Source organism: Peromyscus maniculatus, chromosome 9 (genome assembly GCF_049852395.1).
Source record: "Peromyscus maniculatus bairdii isolate BWxNUB_F1_BW_parent chromosome 9, HU_Pman_BW_mat_3.1, whole genome shotgun sequence".
Lineage (NCBI taxonomy): Eukaryota > Metazoa > Chordata > Mammalia > Rodentia > Cricetidae > Peromyscus > Peromyscus maniculatus.
In genome coordinates this window covers 116,325,025-116,334,895 of record NC_134860.1, presented here as the reverse complement: position 1 = coordinate 116,334,895, position 9,871 = coordinate 116,325,025, and positions in this window count along the sequence as shown.

The following is a 9,871-nucleotide window of genomic DNA, read 5'->3' as shown; positions in this document are numbered from 1 at the left end:
CCAAGTAGTGGTGGCACATGCCTTTAATCCCAGCACTGGAGAGGCAGAGGCAGAGGCAAGTGGGTCTCTGTGCATTTAGGCCAGTCTGCTCTACAGAGAAAGTTCCAGGATAACCAGGGCTACACAGAGAGTCCTGTCTCAAGAAAAAAAGAAAGAAAAAAAAATTCCATACCCGAATACAAAGCATCTTGACCATATCCACTGACTCCCTCCAACATCCCCTGCTCCTGCTCCCACAACACATGCCCTCACACCTCATGTCTTCTTTTTTCCATAACCACGGAGTCCAGTTAATGATGCCCGTACGGACATGGGTGTTAGGTTATCCCCTGGGCCACAACCCCAAAGAAAAGTAACTGTCACTTCTCCAAGAGTCATCAACTGCCAACAGCCCCTCAGCTGGAGGATGGGGACTCTCCCCACTCCATAATGGAACTTTTAGTGGCTCAGTTTGGGCAAGTTGTGCATGGAGCCGCAGCTGCTGTGAGTTCGTGTGTGAGGGACAGCAGTGCCACATCCAAAGCACAACTTTTCACAGCACGCCTCCTCAACCTGGGCCCTTACATTCTGCTATCTGGCCCTTGTTCCATGACGTTCCCTGCTGTGTGTGTGTGTGTGTGTGTGTGTGTGTGTGTGTGTGTGTGTGTGTGTGATGTCCATGGCAGAGCGCTCACAGGCCCACATTCTCAGCGCTTTATGAGTTTTTGCATCAAACACTGCCCACTGCAGTAAGAAGCTGCTCTGACCAAGGTCAGGAGCAGCACCAATCTATGGACAGACACATAAACATGTCAGTGTAATAGCATGACTAGTTAGTAAAACAATACCAGCAGGTTCTCTCCTGAGGCCTAGACTTCCCTAGGCGACATTTTTGACTATGTTTGCAGGACCAGGCATGGAGTTCCCCCCTGGGAAGCTGGACTTAAGTCCAATCAAGACAGTAGTTACTCCATACTCTACCATAATTTCTATTACCGTGATAAAGCATTCTGACCCAAAGCAATTTGGGCAGGAAAGAGCTTATTCTGGCATGCAGGTTTTAATCTACCATCAAGGAAAGCAAAGGCAGAAACTCAAAGCGCACACTGTTAGGCCCCTACCACATCAATTGTCAATTAAGAAAACATCCCACACGGGAGCGCTGGCGCATGCCTGCCTTTAATCCCAGCACCCTGGAAGCAGAGTCAGGGAGACCTCTGTGAGTTAGAGGCTAGCCTGGTCTACAAATGGAGTCCAGGAGAGCCAGAGCTACATAGTGGGATCTGCTCTTGAGAAGAAAGGAAAAAGAAAATAGCTCACAGACACGCCGAAGGCCAGTTTGAGCTGAGGAATCCCACGGCTGAGGTCCCCTCTTCCCAGCTGAATCTAGTTTGTTATGAAGTTGACAGCGGAAGCTAACTATGACACTCCAGTAAACATTCTTGCCAGTGTTGTGTCAGTGGGCACATCTTTCCTGATAGATCAGCAATGGAGCATGCAGGGTCCAGAGCTGGGTAAACCATGGATGTCTTCTCCCTCAGCAGCCTGAACAGCACCTTCCAGAGATAGGAAAGGCAGCCATGGGGAGACTGTTTCCTAGTCAATTCAAGATTGACCTCTCACCGCAAGGAAAGTGTGTGGGGTCCTGAGCAACAGTGTCTCACACCCAGCTAAGGCAGCCAAGAGCAATGGCAATCGCTGTGCTGTTTTTGAAGGACTCCGGGACTTTCTTGACCAGTAACTTGTAGGGAGGTAGCCCAAGCTTTATACTGAGACTTTCATTTAATAATCCCTGTCTTCTGAGAGCAGCGCTGTCCACCCATGCGGTGTGTGTCTCTGCTCTAACTCCTCTTTATATTACTATATTTTTGTTAGTTTAAAACACATGGGTTTTCATAAGGCTTCTTCACATAGCCTCAGTTTTAGGAAACTCATGCCTGTTCCTCGATTCCCAGCATCCCGATCATCCCCATTTAAACCTTTAGCTCCTAGTATTTCCTTCCTCACATTCTTTCATATCACATGTGTTCTATCTCCTCTTACTATAATTTTTATTTGAGTTGTAAAGTAAGTTCAATGTAGCATTTTCATTGACACTTCATTTGGTTAACCCTACCTCTTACCCCTCAAGAAATTCAAATTAAAATAGGAATATGATAGGCAGAGATTTTCTGTGTCCCAGCAGATGCTCCCAAATAACCACACAGAGACTTAATATTAATTATAAATGCTCAGCTGATAGCTTGGGCTTGTTACTAACTCGTTCTTACAATTAACCCATATTTGTTATCTATGCTCTACCACATGGCAGGCCCTTTTTCAGCACAGCATATTCATCTCCTGCTTCCTCTGTGTCTGCTGATGATTCCTCAGACTCTGTCCTTCTTCCCAGCATCCTCCTTGTCTGGCTTTCCCACCCAATCTCTTCCTGCCTGAATATAGGCCAGTTAGTTCTTTATTAACCAATGAGAGTAATACATATTTACAGTGTACAAAGATTGATCCACAGAATTTCCCCTTTTTGTCTAATTAAAAAGGAAGGTTTTATCTTTAACATAGTAAAATTGTATACAACAAAAACACTTATGTAAGAATTACAGTTACAATATGCAGTCCATTTGTATTCAGCAAAATTAGAGAAAATACTCTATTATTTATATTTGTGAGTCTAAAGTCTTATGCCTAATTTACCTTTTATCATAATTAAGGAAAACTTGATGTCTAGTTATTTAGTCTTCAACTCCATCAAAGTCCCCAGAAAGGTATAAAGTCACCTAACAACAGGGACATCTAGTTGCCTGGACAGTCACCCAAAGTTCTTCTATAGCATTGGGGAAGCCAGCTTTGACTTACAGGCCTAGTATATCTGACAGACATTTTTGAGAAGCAGGGAATTTTGAAGGACTGTCTTACCTTGTCTTGGCAACATTTGGCAGTCACTTTTTTTTCATCCTGCTGGTCCAGTTTGGACAATATACTGTCAGCAGTTGAGGCAAGGCCAGTTTCTTTGTCCAAATGGCTAGCTTTTGCCATGAAGAAAGCAAACTCCATAAAAAGTTTCTCTGATGCCCATCATTCTCTTTTGAAGTAGATTGGTGCTGTTGGGAGTAGACATGTCTCAGTGTCATGAAAAGCCTTGGGTTATTAAACATATTAAATGCCATATTCTGTAGGTCTTTGAAGTGTTTGAAGATTATCTATCTAAATATCTCTGTTTAATCTTGAAAACATGCCTAAGATGACTACAAGTTTGATTGTTATAGATGACTAACTAATAACCTGTGTTTCTTAATTATACATTTTTAAATTAGCTGCATGAGCACAATACCCCAAGCAAGAGTAGAAACATACACACAGTATAACAAAAGTAACTTTAAATAGGTATCAACAAACTAAAATCCATACCAATGTAAAATATTTTGAGATTAATAGTTGCTTTTTGGATTAAAGTATGTTCAATACTCTACCCTTTTATCTCATCATTTCTATATCCCCCTTTTCTCCTTTAGAAAGAGATTTTGAATTTAACTCTTTTGTTTAGCTTTTTTTTTTTACTATGATCAATAACAACTTGTAACCAACCTCCCTAAACAATGACAAACATGTAGATGTAACCAACCGTCTTATTAAATAAGAAACACAGAACCAATGTAAAAGAGAAAGCCAAGAGGTCAGAACTCAGAGATAAAATCTTACCCTTCCTCCTGCGGTGCTCCTACCTCTCCGAAAGAGACCTACTTCCTGTGTGTTTGTCTTTAATATAGTCTTTCTGTTCTGCCTTCTCATTTGTTGCAAACCCAAACACATGACTGCCTCATCACTACCTGCAAGTACAGCCCTCCAGGTCTTAAAGGCGTATGTCTCCAATGCTGGCTGTATCCCTGAACACACAGAGATCTACCTAGCTCTGTCTACCAAGCGCTGGGATTAAAGGCGTGCACCACCACTGCCACGCTCTTGCTATGGCTCTAATAGCTCTGACCCTCGGGCAACTTTATTTATTAACATACAATTAGCATCACATTTCAGTATAAATAAAATACCACCATACAAACATCCATATTCTATTGAATAGCTAAAAACCACCCACACCCCATCTCTTGGGAATGTGGGCATCATTCTCCAGACTATTTCCTGTTGTCTGTGGGTGCTGGCATCTTTGGGGGAACCTTTAGAAAATCAGAATAATTGTTAAGTCCTGGCTGGAGTAGTCTGTGAGGCTGGACCATCTCAGCCAGCAGTCAGCAGCTGTTCTGGATGGGGAACTATGAGGAAACTGCAACAGAGATGCTCTAAGATGTTGGATCATCTGGGCCATCTGTTTTTATGAGTCTCTGGTCCCCTTGTTCTGAAAATACATAAACTTTTAAAGGTAATATACATATCTGTATTGACACAAGTTTAGACTGTGTCTTCAAACCTGATCCATATCAACCTGAAATGAATCCACAGCCTCTCATTGCCTGCAGAAATAAAAGCATAACCTCTTCCCCAAAGCAAAATATCTTTTGACTTCCATGTTGAAGTCAAGACATTCTTTCTTCATTAGCAATCAGAAAATCTAAAGACAACACAATAACATACAGGATCCAGACTCTCTGTATATTTCCCATCTTAACGTGGGTTATTATTTTTTTATTTATTTTTCTTCACTCCTTTATAAAGGAGGGCTTTACTTGCCAGCAATAAGCCAGTCAGCTCTTTATTAACCAATGAGAGTACTACATATCTGCAGTGTGCAAAGATTGTTCCACAGCATGATAATTGTCATAAAACTACTGAATCATGTATTATATATTTTATTGCCTTGTTTGCCAAGTAATGATCTCACAATATGATATATAAGTGGAAAGTGTATATGTAGAAAATCTGTCTTGTTATATTTTCAAACAGCTGGAACATAACTTGGATATCAACATACTTGTTACATGTTGCGCTCTCTCATTATCACTTTAGCATGCAAATTTTATCTGGAATCTGTAATTCTGTGCCTTAATGTTTTAAATACAAGATTGAAAATAGACACAAATCAAAAAAAAATTTAAAGTGTATGTTCCATTATGGAAGAAAGGAAGCAAGAACCATTGAAAAATCCGATTTCTCAAACCGTTACCCTACTTTTCCCAGTGGAATGATTTTTGTCAAGTTCTTGGGAGCACAAAAGATTCATATTACAAATTAATAGTAATAATATGTAAACTCAAAGAACCCAGGCATCAAGCTTAGCTAATAAAATTGACGCCTGAGAATAAACATCCTTAGGGAAATAGTGGTGTGAGGAAATAGTTAAGGACTACATATATATTTCATTTTTATTTTATGTACATTGATGTTCTGCCTGCATGTACGTCTGTGTGAGGGTGTCAGGTCCCCTGGAACTGGAATCACAGACAGTTGTGAGCTGCCATGTGGGTGCTGGTAATTGAACCCAGGTCCTCTGGAAGAATAGTCAGTGCTCTTAACTGCTGAACCATCTCTCCAGCCCTGACAAATATACCTTTCATCCTTTGAACTTCTGCCTAAGGTTCAGATTCCTGTGAAAAACAATGGACAGATCTGCCTTGTGTAATGCTCCTGATGGACCTCATGGTGGTGGTGGTTGGTAACAAAAGTCTTGTGCTGGAAGGACCTGTCCATGGCACTGTAGCCAACAAGAACACACAGAATGAGAAGTGGCAGTCCTTCACATCCCGACCCCTAGCCCTGATCCTAAGTTCATAGATGTGGTTAACAGGCCTGAGATGCTAGCTAGATTCCCTTGCTTGATGTTTGTGTTCTTATTTTTTTGAGTTGTAAGATCTTAAGTTTAATGCAATGCCTTCCTGATCACTTCATTTTGGTTAATGCTTCCTCCTACCCCTCAATAAACCCATATGGAGACAAAAGAATATGAGACTTCTATTAATATTAAGATAGGATGGGTTCAACACCTAAAGCTGGGCCTCTGGGAACGAAGCGGTTATTCCTATTGACATGTAAATGGATCCAAAAATGCTTAGAAATTTTGTATGATACCAGTGATCAAATGTCAAAAATTCACCTCAGTAGCATCTGCTTCTTTCTGTAACTTTGATGGATAAACCAATTTCCATCTTAAGCTCTAAGACTAAGGACATAGAATAGTTAATGCAGAAACTGACTTGTGACTTCGGCTCACAATCTTCCCATCTTTCCTACAGAGTTTGGAGAACTGAGCAGAAGAAATGGCGATGCCTAAGAGGCTTGACGAGACCTCTTAGGTCAGTGCTTCTTAAAATGTGGCCCCCAGGACCCTGGCGTCAGCATCATCTGGACATCAACCTCACCTGGACACTGACTGCACTGCTTTTTTCTTTTTCCCTCAACTTCAGCTCTTCTATATCCGAGATTCCAGGTAAGGGCACATCTCTATTTATAAAGTCTACCAGCAGACCAGAGAAAGCATGATAGCAGCTCAGGGAAGGAGTCTGAAGTGCTCACACTAGTACAGATTTTATCCTCACTCTGCCTTCTGTAGCAAAAGAAAGTTCGCCAATTTTGCAAGGGAGAACCAATAATTCCCCCTCTCAAGAAACAAGCCCCAGTGTTGCTATGGCAACAACTTGGTTAGGTAGGGTATCGAAGAGTTAGTAACTCAAAGAAGATGTAGGAACTTGCTAATTTATATTCTTACGAAATATCCTGGAGCTAGAAAGATGGCTCACTGGTTAACCACATTTGCTTCCAGAGGACCTGAGTTCAGTTCTCAGCACCCACATTGTATGACTCACGACCACTGGTAACTCCAACTCCAGCAGATCCAATGCCCCCCTTTCTAGCCTCTGCAGGCACCTGAACATATGTGGCATGCATACAAACACAGACATATAAATAAAAATTTTAAATGATTTTTAAATGACCCCCGTGATGCTAGCAGTATGGTTCTATATGAAAAGATGCTTCCTGGGCAAAGCCTGGCAAGTTCAACCCTGGGGACTCATGCCCATAGCAGAAGGAGAAAAATTCCAAAAACTGTCCTCTGACTTCCACACACCAGCTGTGGCACACAATTGCCTATATTCATACACATATCACATATACAAGCACAAGTGCCCACGCTCATTCACACATCACACATATGAGCGCTCTCTCTCTCTAAATGATTTTTAAGCAAATTATTCAGAACATTTGAAACAATGTCCCCCGTGACTTAAGCCCCACCCCCATGAGAGGGAGTAGAGAGGTCCAGATGGGCCATGGAGTTGTCTGTCTTGATGTCACTGCTTTAGGAGGTCACACTCACTAGATAACCACTAACTTCCTTCTGATTTGTGGGAGACTTTCCTGCAGACCCATATGGGCACAGTGGCCACATTTGAAGGCGGTTTAACCTTTCCGGGGTACAGTGACGCTCGCCATCCTTTGAAAAGCTAGTGCAGAGAGCCAGAACCCAGAGTCCTTGTCAGCCACAAACAGAAGCTGCAACCAGAAAACAGACACCTGAGTGGCAAGCAACATCCACATGTGGCCACAGTCTGCCGTATTCTCTGCCAGCCTACCTATGAAGCCTTCCCCACGCACTGTGTTAGAGCATAAACTCCAGTAAAAACTGGTTTGGTATTACCTGCATCTTCGTGATTTCCCGCAAGAACCCTAACTCTTGGACAAAGGAAATAGCTCAGCTGGTGGAATGTCTTGGTATCAGTACCCGGCACCACACAGACTGGATGGTGGCACACGCCAGTGAGTTTGAGGTCAGCCTGGCATCCGTGAGACCCTGTCTCAAAACAAAGCAGCCCTATACCTTAACCTAGGATGACTGATAACACTGACCCATTTAATCTACATATATTTATACTTAAAGTGGACGTTCCTTTTTTTGAGAAAGAGTCGCACTATGCAGCCCTGACTATCCTGGAACTCACTATGACAATGCTTCTCAACAGGTGAATCGCGACCCCTTTGAGGGTGTCAAGTGACCCTTTCACAGAAAACACCGAGATTTACAATTCACAACAGCAGTAAAATTGCAGTTATGAAGTAACAATGAAAATAACTTTATGGTTTGGGGGTCACTACAACATGAGGAACTATATTAAAGGGTCACAGCGAAGGAAGGTTGGGAACCTCTGCTCTAAAGTTTACTCAAGTGCTGAGTTCAAAACTCCAGTCATTTTAAATACTTCTTACTCACCAGCTAATGCTGAGAAAAAAAACCTATTATACTTGAATAGTCTATGCTTGCTCTGTTATTTCAGAACACTCAATTCCTAAGAAAGATAAGCAAAACCAATACTGTAAAATGGATGTAGACTAGGCTGACCTTGAACTCACAGAGATCCTCCTTCCTGCCTCTACATCCTGGGTGCTGGGATTAAAAGTATGCACCACCATGCCTAGCTAAAGTAGAGTTATTATAGATAACATATAATGGATATTTCTTTTATATAACAGCTATCCACTTTGAAATTCTCCTTTAATTTGTTTATTTGGACAGTTAATTTTAAAATAATTTTGACAGAAGTCCTGGCATTGTGTGACAAAACTTTCCCTGAGGAGATGCAACACATGTCTACTCGCCCCAGATCAGAATCCCACAACAGACAAATGTATAGATAACCACAAAAATCCAACTTGGTGAACCAATGAGTTTTACTGAGGTCACTTCCAGGAGCAGAAATGGCTGAGACAGCTGCACCACCAAGGCCCACCCCAGCATGGGTGACAGCTTGCAAAACTGGGACCCTGGAGCACACTGCACAGCCTGCAGGCAGCTCATGAGGTTAGAGACCGTCCTTCCCAAGCGACTGTTCTCAACCTCTTCCGGGAAGCTCGGCTGGTTTCTGCTTCTCCCAGGCAGCTGGTCTGGTCTCAGAGCCTTCTTTGCAGCTCAGCTTCACTGAGTCTGAGAGGGACTCTCAGCTTTGATCGCGAACTCTGGCAGGGAGGAGCCTAATGGGTCTCGTCCGTTTCGGGAACTTCCTCCGGCTATCTTGAGTTGTTTAACTTCCTGCTTACAGAGTTTCCCTGCAGGATGGAATATTTCATTCTCAGGGGAAACCGTTACACAACATGTACTTACCTTCTTGTTGCCGTGATAATTGCCTTGACCAACACCAATTTGGGAAGGAAAGGGCTTACTTAGTTCAAACACAGTCGTGGTCAAGGGAAACCAGGGTAGGAGCTTAAGGACGGAGCGGGGGCAGACCCAGAAGCGGAAGCAGAGACCACGCTGGAGCTCAGCTTACTGACTTGCTCGCTCAGTTTCCTTTTTCATTCTGGCAACTCAGTCTCATCTGCCTAAGAGTGGAACCACCCTCAGTATCCAACAGGAATACAGAAAATGCCCCCAAACATGCCTTCAGGCCAATCTGATGGAGGCAATTTTTAAACTGAGGTTCTGTCTTCCCAGGTGACGATAGTTAATGTCAAGTTGATAAAAACTAACCAGCACATTATTTTGTACTAATATCTTCCACACTTGTAATTTTGCTTCAGATTCCTCAAATTGGATTAGTTTTATGTCAATTAACTGAAAGTCCACGTGTAGGATAGATTTAAGAAATAATACGATCTTCCATCCCGTGTGTTAAAAGCCCAGTCCCTGCCGTCACTCTGCTCTGTAATCTCGCTAGTTACAGAATCCAGCGTTCATCACGAGTGAATAGCGCTATGCGCGCATATGGACATCCCTCCTCTCCCCTTTGCAGGATCACGGTTCGACTTCGGGTTTAAGGAGCAGTCACACTTCCCTTGGCTCTAGAGCACATCCTTCATTAGACTCTTGAAGGTCTGTCTCTTTCATCGGCCTATATTTGCAGTTAAAATGCATCTCTTCTAGGAAGGAAATTCACAGGGGCCCTTCAGAGGAAGCGGCGAGCTGAGAGAGAGAATTAACCGTGAGGCAGAAGTGAATCTGGATTCTTTTTGAAAA